The following is a 14,030-nucleotide window of genomic DNA, read 5'->3' on the forward strand; positions in this document are numbered from 1 at the left end:
ACATGAACTGTGGGTTTGGTAGAGTTTATTTTTCCATAATTCTATGAAGAGAATGGTCTCTTCTCAAAGACAGAAATAATATTTTTAACAAACGTTGTCACAAGTAAATAGCCATCAAAAGGAGAAAATAACTTTTGTATTTTTTTAACACGTTCGATAGCTTGGACGGGGGTTGTCTTTGTTACTTTCAGGGGAGGGCACCCTATTCAGCGCCACGCCAGCAGTGTCCAGGTTTGGGTTTGGCCCACAAAAAAAAAAAAAAAAAAAAAAAAAAAAAACACAGCAAAAGCGCTGTGTGTTTCTCTGTTTGCAGGGTTGCGAACGCGAAAGGCCTCAGTATCAGCCACACCGCCCCCCTCCGAAGGTGGGGGTAGTTAATACGCTGTGGGTAGTCGAGAGATCACCTGCCACAGAATAGAATAAGAAGCTAAGTGTGTTCTTGCTGTGAAGGTGAGCCTTGACTTGAAAATCCATCCACAGACCTGGTGGTACCACTGATGTGTTCAGGGGGAGGTTGCTTATCTCCTTTTAGACCCAGCACACACCAAAAGCGAGGGGAAGGAAACTCAGTCAGGCGCTAGAGAAAATGGACTCAAGTGTTAGCAACAAAAGCCCTTCCTTCTTTCAGCCGGCAGCAGCAGCTATTTGGGGCGGGGGGGGGCAGCTGTGGTTGTTACATAAATAGAGACGCAGCCAAAATTTCAGGCTTTTTACCCAGCTTCGAGCAGAAAAAACGCAGGGAGAGTTCGCGTCGCCTAGGGTTTTACGTCCCCTCCCTTTCTATGGTTTTTGGCCAAGTGACTAAAATAGTTTTCCCCAGCTGTAAACGAACTGCTAAGCCCCACCTTAAACTTGTGCGCCAGTGACTCGTTCACTGTTCCGAGGGTGACCTTTTCCCGAGATTCCTTGTTCTTATCCAGCAAGAATGAAGCAAACACTGAATGTCTTCCATTTGGCTCCTCTATTTGGTGTCTCAGATAGTGTCTTCCCAGAAAATCACCACCTTCCACGTGGAGATGAAACAGGCTCACGTCATTTTTCTTACGGTCACGTTTAACATTTTGACATGATACACATGTACACAGAACCACGTGTCTCTGGAGAATCTGATTGTTGAGGGTTACGTGAAACCCGAAGTGTTGTGCCCGTGAGCCAGTGGCTTTTCACCTGGAGTTCTGTCCCCCGGGTTTAACACGGGGTACCTCTTTGATGTGCAGAAGCGATGTCATCTGCAGACACATTCGGTACATCTAGAAACAGAGCTGAGAAATGGGGTGGCAGAGCCAGTTGGCATGAAATGCTTGATTATGTTAGCAACACTCAAAACTGTCTGTTTTCCATTTGTTGGTTTTAATCATAAAATTGTCAAGGGATCTGTGTTTGTACTTTATTTTTTTATGCCTTCTGAAAAGGTCTAATGCAAAAACATTTTGCCTTTTTTTTTCCCCTGTGTATCTGAACATTAAGCCCATTGTCTCAGATACAGTGAAAGAATAATCCAGAAGCTAGTGCTTCTGCTGGCTGTCATCTCTGAGGACTCAGGGAGACGGAAGGAAGGAGGGAGGGAAATGGTCTGGCGGATGGAGGTATAGAAAAAGGATGAGAAATGGACTGAGAAGTATTTAGGACAGAGAGGGGCGATGGGATGGCTGTGTGCCCGGTGCGATTCAAAATCCAGCTGCTTAGTGGCCAGTGGGTGGGGCAGACTGTCGACAAGATTTACAGCTGGATTACACACGCCTTATGGGCTCTGAGTTGTAGAATTGTAAAAGTTTAGCAGTATGTGCGTAGCTTTCTTTTGGTTGGCAGAGATTCAGGATCATGGAGTACTGCTGTCATAATTGAATGCGTGTTTGTTACTGGCAGAGAACCCTAAAAGAGGCTTTTACCTCATGATGCCTCCTAGCCCCAGGCTGGAGCGTAGGGTGGTGTTATGGTCTATTTAGGGACAAAGAAGGTACAAAGTCTGGAGACAGAAAACTAGGTCAGCCCTCAGACACAGCAGCGGCGACCCACCAGCCTGCTGTGAGACAGGTCTCTCCCCGTCCGCAGTGCCCAGGGTCTGAGACGGAGCTTTGATGCCCTGATTGAGGAGGAGCCTTGGTTCTTTAGTCCTCCGTGCTGGTGCCAACCTCCTGCACCTCCGTGTCAGGGGCTCACCCAGGGTCAGAAGCAGCTATAGCTGCAACCTGACAGCCCCCGGGAGCAGGTCCAGGGACGATGGCGCGCCCCCCCCCCCCTTCGGTCCCAATTTGAGTTATAACTTTGTCTTCCTCACAGTCTCGTTGAGACTTATTTTCTCTTAGGGCCACACTCTCCCATAAGCCTGCTAAGAGCAGAGATTATACCTCTTCTGCAGTTTACCTCAGCAGCCTAGGAGGCCCGTTGGCATATTGATTACAAGTCCTGCTTAGACACTGGGCAAGAATTTAAAAGAGCGTTTCCATGTCTGCTGGTCTTAGAAAAGAAACTCAATTAAATATGTCAGTATCATAGGAAGAAAAATTATCAAGTTCTCAATCTAGGAAAATACTGACTCTGAATCTTGGACTCCGGGACTCTGATATATTTTTTATGAAAGGCAAAACAATTGGTATCTAAGGCTCTCTCCTTCCTCCTCCCAGCTCCCTCATAAAAAAAAAAGGTATCAGATTGCACTCTATAATTTTACATAAAATCTGCCTTGCATGCTTTTCCCCCGGAAGACATGCTCAGAGCTTTATTTCTTTGTACCTCTCAGAAATTAAACTTTTTGCTAAGTTTTGCTTAAAACCCTAGTAGAAGAGTAAGGCCTGGTTGGGGAGAGGGAATATATATTGAAGGGCATAATGAAAGGGTAGCTCGAAGCAGGAACATGGCTTCTCAATGTCATGGGTGGATTACTGGACCTCCCCACCTCCACTCCCGGCGCTTGTATAATGCTGGGTGAGGCAATCGACTTCCACCCTGCAAATATGACCCTGCCGTAGACCTTTGGAATTTCATGGATAAGGTCTATGAATTGCCTTTTACCAATGAATGGACATGTTTTTCCAAGGGGGAAAAAAATGCCCTTGACTTCAGTCACCTTTTTGTATGTCTCTGGAAGAGGGTCGAAAGCTATGGAAGAAAATGAGGATTGTGGGTAAACAGATTTACTTTTGTGACAGACCTTAGGACTCGCTCACTAGCTATGCCATGCTTTTCAGAAGACTCTTGTACCTTATCTGGGATCTAATCTAATCTTGGGGAAAGAGGAAAAGGAACTAACATTTATTTTTTAAACTCACTCTGTGTCAGATAACTGTGCTAGGCATTTTTATAATTGTCTTGTCACAGTAATCCTGGGAAGTGAACCTATTACCCCCATGTTCTAAGTGGTGTATCTTAAGTGTAGAATTCCTATATCCAACATAAATGGCCATGTTGAAAGAAGGAAAGATGTCATTCAAGTGTTTTCCTATTCTTTTTTATTATTACTATGCCCTTTGCAATGCGACACTGTGAAAACAGCCCTTTGGGGGCATCTCCCTTTTCCAGAATCTCTCCTTGGCTCACCACCAGCTTGGTTTCCTCATGGGGAGTGTTTTACTTGGCCTTCCTATATCTGCTAAAGCTACAAACAAACCAGGAGAGGCCAGCAGGGTGTTAGTGCCCAGAAGGGAACGGCTTTGGGATTTCAGGCGCATATCTCTTTCCTTGGAATCCTTTCAGCATGTGGAGAAGGAGGCTGGTATCTGCAGTTAGGTATCAGATGTGACCAGAACAGGCTTTTGAGTATTCTGATTTCTTTCCTGGGTCCCAAGGCTTGTTTCATCCCAGGATGCATCTTTTTAAGGTGAAAAGCCTTAACCTCCGGAGAAGTTTAGGAGAGTCTGATCTCCAAAGGTGGAGGAAAGGCAATACCTGGACCATTAACTTGAAATCCTTTCTTGTGAGCTAGGGTTTGACATCTCTTTTTGATCTTTGGACTGGGGCCTCTATATTTTCCAGGCTAGTTTAAGCATTGAAACTAGATGTGAATCTCTTTCAAGACCTTAAATGTTTTAGATAGTCATGTAGTGACTTGGATAGGCATTTAACTAATTTGTTCCAAGGTCAGAAGAGCCCAAGAATTCCCCAGAGTTCCTCTCTTTGCTTCTAAAGGCACAACCTCTAAAGAAGATGACTCATGTCTCCATGGCAACTGTTAAAGGTGCTGCCTAGAGGGGACCTGCCTCCACCCTCACTTACTTAGCTTGAAAGAATCAAAAGAATTTCCTTGTGTCAAGGGGGTGCTATGTCCAGTTTTCTTATGAAAACTGTTGTCAAGATTCCTGCCTCTTTCTGACATGGTAGCTGTCAAATTCCTTCAAGATGATGTAGGAAATGGCTCTTATCTCTTGGAAGCCAGAGAAATTGCTTTAATTCACCAAGACTCACCCCTAAACCAAAGGCCTTATTCTAATGCTGTCTTCCCTCTCTACTCTGAATTCTCCCTTCTTTCCTTTCCAGGGGTTGTTTTTAGCCCAAGGCTTTGCATCTGATTGAGTAAGACTTAGAGGCAGTAAAAAGAACACCGTGAACTCAGCCAGAACCGCCTTAGGGTCCCTAGGGTTGAGAATAGCTCTAGGACCTCGGGGACCCCTGGGCTTAGACCCAGAAGTGATAGAACAGCCCCTGATTTCTGGCATTTCAGTCCAGATCTTCAAGGACTGTTCTCCCTTGACAGTCAAGTGAGCAAGGAAAGTTTCGCAGTAGATTGCAAGCCAGCTTTTCCGTATCTATTTTCCTGGAGCAGAACAAGGCAGCTGCCTTATAGGACTCTAAATTTGGATCAATTTCCTAACACACACACACACACCCCCCACAGAAAGATACATGGAGAAAAAATATATAACTACTTTATCAGTGAAGTACTTCAAGGAAGAGCTGCATTTTGCCGTACTGTAATCTCTAAGATAATGTCTAGGAAAGCATTCGTGTAATTATAATAATACCAAACTAGGAAAAGCTAGTGATCACTCTCACGAAAGTCTGAGTTAGACTCGAATAGGAGGATGAAGGTCTGCTGGTCGTCAGGTCTTGTGCCCTCTCCGTGCCAGGATGCCTGCCACTAGCATCTTTCACTCACCTGGGCTTTAACCTGGACTCTGGCAGCCTTTCCCAGCTCCAGGCACATACAGGACCCATCCCTCAGGACACGTGCCAGGTCTAGCCGTATACCCCAGCGTTTCTCACACGCTCTCCCACTCAGCCAGTATGTCCCTGACTGTGGCACTTCAGCAGCTCCACTGGGCACTGGGACGCCAGCGACTGGGGTTGGGGCCCCTTCGTCTAGGTTGGCCCAGATGTAACATCTTTAGCATTGCCTCTTCCAGTGTCGGGCTCTCATTTATTTGACAGATTATTTGGAGCCCCTAGTATACTCCAGGCACTGAGCTAATCCCCAGCAATACACGGTTGACCCAAGCCCAGCTCCCGCCCTCGAGGAGCCCACCATTAGTGGGGAAGACAGTGTGGGAAGTGCCGCTGCAGGGAATTACTGGGTGCCGTGGGAGGCGCTCAGAGGCACAGCCGCCCAGCTTTGGAACTCGGGGGCTTCCTAAAAGAGGGGACATCAAAGCTCCAGTTTGTCAGAGGCCTGAGGGAGAGCATTGCAAAGGGCCTTCCTGGCCGAGGGGACAGCATGGCGCTCGGCCAAAGGAGGGACAGCGTGGGTTGTCAGGGCCTGTGTGCAGAGAAGCAGCTGGAGCTAGGAGTTGAGGAGGGAGAAGAGAGGGACGTGGCCAGGGCAATCAGTGACCCAGCCCAGGGGGCATAAAGAGAGCTGTAGGTGACGCTCTGCCCCCTCTGAAGCCCACTGCCGAGGCCACCCAGTGAGGTAAGTGTGATCCCCATCAGGACCAGATTTTCCCTCCTCGCCGTGGAGGTACACGGTTGGTCGCTGAGATGATTTATTCCTGTGTATCCTCCACCCCTCCCCCAGCTCCTTGTCCTCTCCCCCAGAGGTGTTTGATTTCAAGAGCTTTAACCTGGGCTGGATTTAGAGACATACAGGGGACAGCTCTGGGTCATCCTGACCTGGCTGTAGAACCACCAAGGCTAAAAATACCTCTTGGGAACAAGGCGGCCAAGACCCCGGGATGAGGGTGTACCCTAAGATAAATACACGGGAAGCCACCTAGGGCTTCCCAACTCGGGGGTGTGAGGTCTCCATTCATTCTACCGAAGGGCAGCCTCCCTTGGACAGCCTTTCCCCGGGTTGGGTCATACCTGGCGGCCGAGCCTCTGCCGTGTCTGCAGTGTGCACCTGTGTCCTGCCAAAGAAAGGGGAGTTAACAAACAGAAACAGAAAAGCACAGATGGATCGCGTGCACATGGAAAATACCCGCAAGCCTAGGCAGCTGCCGTGAGCCTCGTGGGGACGGGGAGGCCCCTGGAGCCCTGCGCTCTTTGCGAGTGACGCAGGGAAGGCTCAGAGACAGCAGACAGAGTCTCTCTGTGCAGACAGCTCGCGGTGCCTTTTAGGTTTTCCAAAGAACCTATTCAGAGCTCAGAGCGTTGGGTTTCTCTTCCCTTTGCCCCCAGACAAATAATTAGAGACTTTATAAGAAGAAAAAGAATTAGATGAATCAAAATACCAGCTGTGAGGCAGCATGGTTGCAAGAAACTCAAGAAAAGGCCACAATAGGTAACAATTTCCGTGAGGAGTTGGAGGCACTGGGGGCTGAAGGCAGTTTTCCTAGCTGAGGGGCTCAGGTCTCCTGACCCCAGAGGGCCCTGAGGACGGCTTGGGGCTCACCTCTTTTGCAAGACCTCCACACCTGCCCTCCTGGGTGCAGCCTGGCATATTCACCAGCCTTCTGGACCCTTGGAAAGATTGTCGCTCAAACACCTACTCTTTTCCCAGATACTCCTCTGGCTCCTTACTGAGGAATTTCTAATTCTGTGTCTTGTGGTTCCCACGCGACTATCCCACCAGCCTAGACGTTTTAATTAGAACTCGGCCTGTAGTAATCACGATGCTGGAAACTGACAGAATATTTGGCCTCAAATACACCTACTTTAAAATGAAGGTCCTGGAAGGTCCCCTTGGTCGGGGCGTGGTCATGGAATACGGCCAGGTTTGCCTTAGGACACCCTCTCCCCATTGTCTGCCCTGGTCCAATTCCCTCTCCATCACCAGGAAGAGATCAAAATGCTTCCCTGCCAGGTGTCAGTGGCTGTGTATTTGCTCTTCCCAAGGGCATTTGTGTTTTATTTAGGATGAGGCGTTACATTCAAGGAAAATCTAGTGGCAGGATCAGGAGACATCAGCTCTCATTCAGGTCTGGGAGATCATCTTGAGGCATTGCTCTCCTGAGCACCTGCAGAGGCTTCCTCAGGTGGGCGTGGGAGCCCCGCAGGGAAGCCTGCCCAGCCCTCCACGTGCACGTGAATTCTGTAAAGCGGTGGGTGCCCATCTGTTTGGACCACACGTGGCTGTCAGCAAAAACCTTGTGAGATGCATCCCCCCCCGTATGTTTATTAATTTAAAGTATATATTCATATACTTCTGTACTAAAACATTAGGCACATTTTTAAAAGTGCACAACATAGAAATTTTTAAAGAATAAGATACAAAATATTATAGACAGAGGTTCTGGTATTTTCACTCTGAAGCCCTGAGGGTTTGGGTGCCCCCTAGTATTAATATGTGCACAGCCACTTTGGACACCAACCACCATTTCAAGAGCAAATCCTCACACCTTGATGGCATCCATCCCAAACTACTGTGCTGGCACTTGGCCTGAAGCATAGGAAGGTCTTAAAGCAAAATCCCCAGGAGATCCTAATCTGGGAGACAGGGCAAGCAAACTCTCAAATGGCATAAACTTAAACAATTCAAAACCCCATCCGACAGGAGAGTGGACTCCCTAGGCAGTAGTGGCTATAGGTGCTAAGAAAAGATCAGGTACACTATACAGAGCCATGGGGTTGCTCATATTCCCTCTCTGGGTCTCCAGAAAAGGACATTTGGCAATATCCCCAGCTCTCTCATGATTGGAATTCTTTGAACCCTCAAAGTTCTTCAGTAGTACTATTATTCCCCACAGCGCAAGTGGGTCCACGTCGCTTGAATATTATTTCTGATTTGACCACCAAGATATGATGATGATTCTGTTTCATTTGAAAAGGGTCTGAGAAGGTATACAGGTCTAATTATATATACATATTTATACATGTGTATTTTTGTTTATTGTTACATTTTGACATTGGACTTTCTATTAAATAATTTTTAACAGTTGACCTGGCTTTGTGCTTTTTTGTGCCTTTCTTTCTCCCTGGATCTCAGGGAAGGGGCTGTTATAAACGTCTGCAAAAGATCTTGGGGCCTTCCTGTCCGTTCTCTCTTCTGTCTTCTTCCCTACTGTGTGTACATAAGTTCAAGTTCTGTTTTTACAGGAGATGTACTACATCAAGCACCCACTTGGAAAGCCCCCAACCTTGTTTTCATTGCCTCCAACTTTCAGGGACAGCCCCACTCAGTCCCTTCAGCTTCTGCAAATTCATAAATTCAGATTTGATGAAGTTGCAAAAAAGAGCAATGACAAAAAATGATGCCATGAGACTCTCAAATCTCTTGTACACCCCTTTCCCTCCACCACACACACACACACACACACACACACACACACAGTCCTAGATGTGAGACCTTGGACAAGTTACTTAACCTTCCTGAACCTACTTGAAAACAATACTTTTCTCATTGGTTTGATTTGAGGAGATCCCATAGTAAATGCTCAGTAAACAACCACCCACTTCCCAAAGGCACTCATTCAGCCAGCTGACATTTGTTAATTACACAGTGTATGCCGGGCACTGGGGTCTCCCAGGTAGGGGGTCAGGGATGTGAGGAATTAAGGAATTCCCCTCTCCAAAGTTAGATGCAGGGGGAGCAGTATGAAAAATGAGGTATGTGCCTTAGAGTTTCTCTCGTCCCCCACCCTCAAACGCCATGACTATCTGACACATTCTGGACGCTGAAAACAATTGATTCTCCCACTACGCTCGCCTTCCAGGATCTACCAGAGAGAAATACACACACACATAGTCTCAAAGCATGAAGCCAAAAGCAGTTTCTCTTGGTTCTGTCTTCCCTGTAGCACCAGCCTTTTCGCCTCTGACAGGCATTGATCTGATCAGCCAGCCCAGCCAGCCTCTGTGCTTCACCGTGGCTCTTGGGAACAGATTTTCTTTGTGATTTCCTAATGGTTTGGTAGTGAGAATAAGGGTGGGAATGATGAAGGGAGTGGAAGGGAGGGTCTGCCAGCCAAGGGGAAAGAGTTGATAACTATTCCCAGGGTTTTTCCTGCCAGCAGTGGAGCTGGAAGTTCAGATTTACTGCTGAGTTTTACAGGTTGTCAAACAAGGCAAAAGCCCAAGCTTCTGCCCAGAGGAAACCTGGGACCCAAGCTTGTTCTTTCCGAAATAGTAAGCCTGTTTCTCCCTGCAGAAGCTCGCTTGAAATCACAAGGCCAGCCAAGCTTGAAGGGTTTCCTAACCCCACCTCACTCCCGACTGCACCTCACACACATACACACATGCTGGTCCCCTGTAGCCCTGACTGGGAACTTTGGGAGCTTCCTTTAACCTCAAGCCACAGAGAAGTCAAGCTGCAGAGGAGACCGCAGGACTGCCCCTCGTGTCCACTCCCCAAGCTCTTGCAAGCAATGTCAGTGTCCAGTCCACTGGTCGTAGCTGGACTGAAGCCTGCACGTGGTGGCCTGGAGTTCTCTTACTTGGAAGCGGGAGTGGCGGGAAGGGACACGTGAGTGATGGAGGGAAGAGGAAGACCGATTGGATAAAGCCTCATCAACAAATCGGAGGGAAATGAGTGAAACGAGACCACAAGTGCTCACACTCGGCCTGGCCCAGCGGATGGCTGTAGAGGACGGGCGCTTCTCCTCAGGGGTCTCCCGGCCACCAGCACCCCTGCCACTGGCACTGCCCACCCACCATTTCCATCCCGAAAGCTCAAAGTCATCTGGTGGGGAGCATGAAGTTTTAACTTACTAGATTCACATCATGTTACCCACTCTCTGACAGAACCCAGCTTCCATTGGCCACTGCTCTTAGCCGGGTCCTTACCCTGTACTACCCTGCCATGTTTATTTTCCTACTCTGGTTCCTGCTCTCCCCTCAGGAAGACTCTCCCATTTCTCCTTATTACAGAAAATTGAACTTCCTTTGAGATCCAGTTAAAACTGACCACTTGTATGAGACCTCGTCTTATGACCCAAGACATGCCAATCTTTCCTGCCACAGAACTTCCCTTTCAGCAGAGGCCAGGTGTTGGGGGGTGGGGGGTAGAAGCCCTGAGAGGCTTGAGCCACAGAGAGTTGTGGTGTAAGACTAGGTCTCCAAGTGTAAGGTGAAGCCTAGAAACCAGGTCAAGTTCAAATACTTACTAAGAGCCGAGTTGCCGGTACTGAGGAAGGGTGAGCCCATGGCAGAGCCCGGAGGAGGCAGGTAGCAGGTCTGAAAGCTGTGATGGTCATGGAGGGAGTATTCAGGGAGAGAGTGGAGCATCTGTGTGCAAGGAGATGCGTAAAATAAATAAGCAACAAGGAGATAATGTACAGCACAGGGAATTATACCCATTATCTTGTAATAACTTATAATGGAGAACAATCTGCAAAAACACTGAATCACTATGCTGTACACCTGACACCAATGCAATATTGTAAATCAACTATACTTCAAAAGGAAGAGAAAGAAAGGAAGGAGAGAAAGGTAGAGAAAGGAAGGAAGGGAGGGAGGGAGGAAGGAAGGAAGGAGGAAAGAAAGGGAAGGAAGGAAGAAGGAAGGAAAGAAGGAGGGAGGGAGGAAGGAAGGAAGGAGGAAAGAAAAGGAAGGAAGAAGGAAGGAAAGAAGGAAGGAAGGGAGGGAAGTAGAGAGGGAGGAAGGAAGGAAGATGTGTGCCAAACTATACATTACAAACAATGTTGTAGCATTATTTCTAACGGAAAAACAGAATGCACTCTTAATGCCCATCAAAAAGAGAATGGATAAACAGTAGTTTAGTTAATTTTGTATCAACATGAATAAACCTCAAAAACAGAGCAGTGAGTGGAAAACATGCAGAGGATACAGTATGATGCCACTCATATAAAGTTTGAAAGCTTTCAAAATCATATATATATTGTGTGTGAATGCCCTACGTGTATAATAACGTGCATAGAAAAACATACATGGGAAAGATAAATACCAATTTCAAGAAAGGGAGGGGGGAGGGAGGGCAGGAAGTGGCACAGGGGAGGGTTAACAATGTTTCAGTCTTTTAAAAAATTAACTGAAGCAGATATGGGGAAATAGGTGTGTGTTTGGAAAATATTCCCTATACTCTTTTGTGTGTTCAAAAAAAGACCTCATGCCAGTGACCAGCTGCAGCTGGTTTAGACTCAGAGGCTGCCGTCAGCCACGGATGAGACACCAAAGCTTTACCGGGAATGGACATCACTCCTCTCAGAGCTCTGGTAGCTTTGGAAATCTGTGCTTCATCTCATATATTTAGGTCCTCTTCTGTGGTTTTCCCACACAGAGAGCAGATCCCCTGAAGTCCCACAGCCCCTAGCAGTGAGCTGCGCATAGAACTGGACTGGACAAACTTTTTTTTTTTTTTATTGAAGTATAGTTGATTTACAATGTCTTAATTTCTGCTGTACAGCAACATGATTCAGTTATACATATATACATTCTTTATCATATTCTTTTCCATTATGGTTTATCACAGGATATTGAATATGGTTCCCTGTACCATGTAGTAGGACCTTGTTGTTTATCCATTCTGTATAAAATAGTTTGCATCTGCTAATCCCAAACTCCCAATCCATCCCTCCCCCATCTCCCTCCCCTTTGGTAACCACAAGTCTGTTCTCTAGAGCTGTGACTCTGTTTCTGTTTCGTAGATAGGTTCATGTCGTATTTTAGATTCCACATATAAGTGATATCGTATGGTATTTCGACAAATGTTTTGTGGGCTGATTTCTCTCATCATTTTCTCCCTGAATGAAACTCTATCAATCACTTCATGTAATTCCCATTTGCATAACACATGCTGTCCACGTGCATCTCCGTCCAGGCTGCCCAGCCCACCTGGGGCCTCACACACGGCCCCTCAGACTTGCCCACGACCACTTCCCACAAGGCTCAGAAACCATGGTCTGCAGTCTAGAAAACGTTGAGGAAGAGGTTTAGCAGGTATGGAGTGACGCTGAAGGACGAGAGAGAATCCCACGTGCTGGAGGCGGGAACTTCCTAAGACGCAGTGAGTTGTTCAGCACAGTTCCAAACATCAGAGGAGAAAGGCCTGCCAGTAGCTCTCCTTCCAGAACTTGGTTCCTCCAAGAGTTTTATGGCTCAAACAAATGGCGTTAACAGGGGATAAATGCTAGGAGTGAGTAGGACTTGAGGATCACACACACACACACACACACACACACACGCACAAATAAAAGAGAAGGCATCACTTGGACAAACGTCATTGGTTCATTCTAAGACAAGCTTTCATTAACGGTCGACTCTGGGGGGGGGTCTCAACAGGGGCTGCACATTAGGTCACATGGGGAGCTTTTCAGACCACCAGTGTCCAGACCTCAGGTCACTTAAGTCAGGATTTCTGGGAGGAGGGCTGGGCATTTTTAAGCATCTCCCCAGGCCACTGTGAGACACAGGGAGGGTCCCCGGGCTATTTGTCTACCTAGCATGCCACTGAGATGGGCACCAGCAAACAAAGCTGGACAGAATAAACCCTGCTCCCAGGGAGCTACAGAATAGTAGGGCGTGGGTCTGTACACACACTCCAAGGGGCTGTGAGAGCCCAGCAAAGGAAGCACTCAACTCTGCTACCAATCTCGATGGTGAGAATGAGCCAGGAAAGGCGGGGAGTGAGGAGGACCCCCGGTGACACATGAAGGTGAGTCTCTCGTGTTGATGGGACAAGAGAATGAATCAAGCCCTAGAAGACGAAGAGCTCAGGCTAGGGAAAGGCCTCAAGGGTTCATCTGGTGTCCAGACACGATTTTGCTCAAGCCATTCCAAGGAAAGAGAATTTCGTGAACCCACCCATCCTGGGCAGGAGGTTTAGCCCTCATCGCTGACCTCAGGCAGAAGCCTAAACCTGCTCCTACCTTGTGGTGTTCCTCACCCAGCTGCCCTCAGCCCTCAGTACACCCCTGGCTCTGGGAGATGCCTTCAGGATAAAACACAGCATCTAGGGAATGAGTTCCTTTGCCCCAAATTGACAAACCTCAGGGAAGGCAGATTCCACCCCCAGAAAAGCAGGGTCCCTGGTTGCAAGGGACTGAGGGCAGTGGCTTCTCATCCTCTCTGCAGCATCTCTCAGCTGAATAAAAAGAACAGGATTTACACACCCAGGACGTTCCATGGGGCGGAGCTAGAGTGGGGTGATGGGTGGTGGTATAATGATTAAAATTGAGGCTGCAGTGGTTGAATGCCTGGTGAGTTTGGGAATTGCCAGCTGGGATGTTACCCAAGATATATGCATCCCCCCATGTGGGTCAGACGGGCTCACGGCTGGAATTTCAAGCACTTGCTCCAATTGTTCCCGGAGTTCTGGTCATTGATATGCTCGGCGCTTGGTCACTGACCTGACGCAGGGTTCTTGTGGTTTGCTCTCATATCTGGGACTGAGAGCCTTGAATACAAGCAACGCAGACAGGATCCAATAAAAAGCAGTTGTAAAGACTGACCTGCCACCACCCTGCTTCCCAGGGCCCCAGCTGTGGGGTGAGGCTGCCGGGAGGGAGGGATGCTGGCTGGTTTCCCCACAGTCCTTTTGTGTCAGCTGAAGGCTCCCCTGAACACTTCCCGTCTGCTACAAACCAAGGCTGGGGCCCACAGGGATACGAGTCTCCCATGATCAGACTGGAATACAAATGGAGTCGCCAATTTAAAGATCAGGTTAGATGGCGTGGAACGGGAGGGGCACACAAGGAGAAACTCCTTTCCAAAGCTCCGTCATTCTACATGTGAAAATTCAAGTCACTAACAAGGCTCTGTCTGTT

This window comes from Balaenoptera acutorostrata, chromosome 1 (assembly GCF_949987535.1).
Source record: "Balaenoptera acutorostrata chromosome 1, mBalAcu1.1, whole genome shotgun sequence".
Taxonomy (NCBI): Eukaryota; Metazoa; Chordata; class Mammalia; order Artiodactyla; family Balaenopteridae; genus Balaenoptera; species Balaenoptera acutorostrata.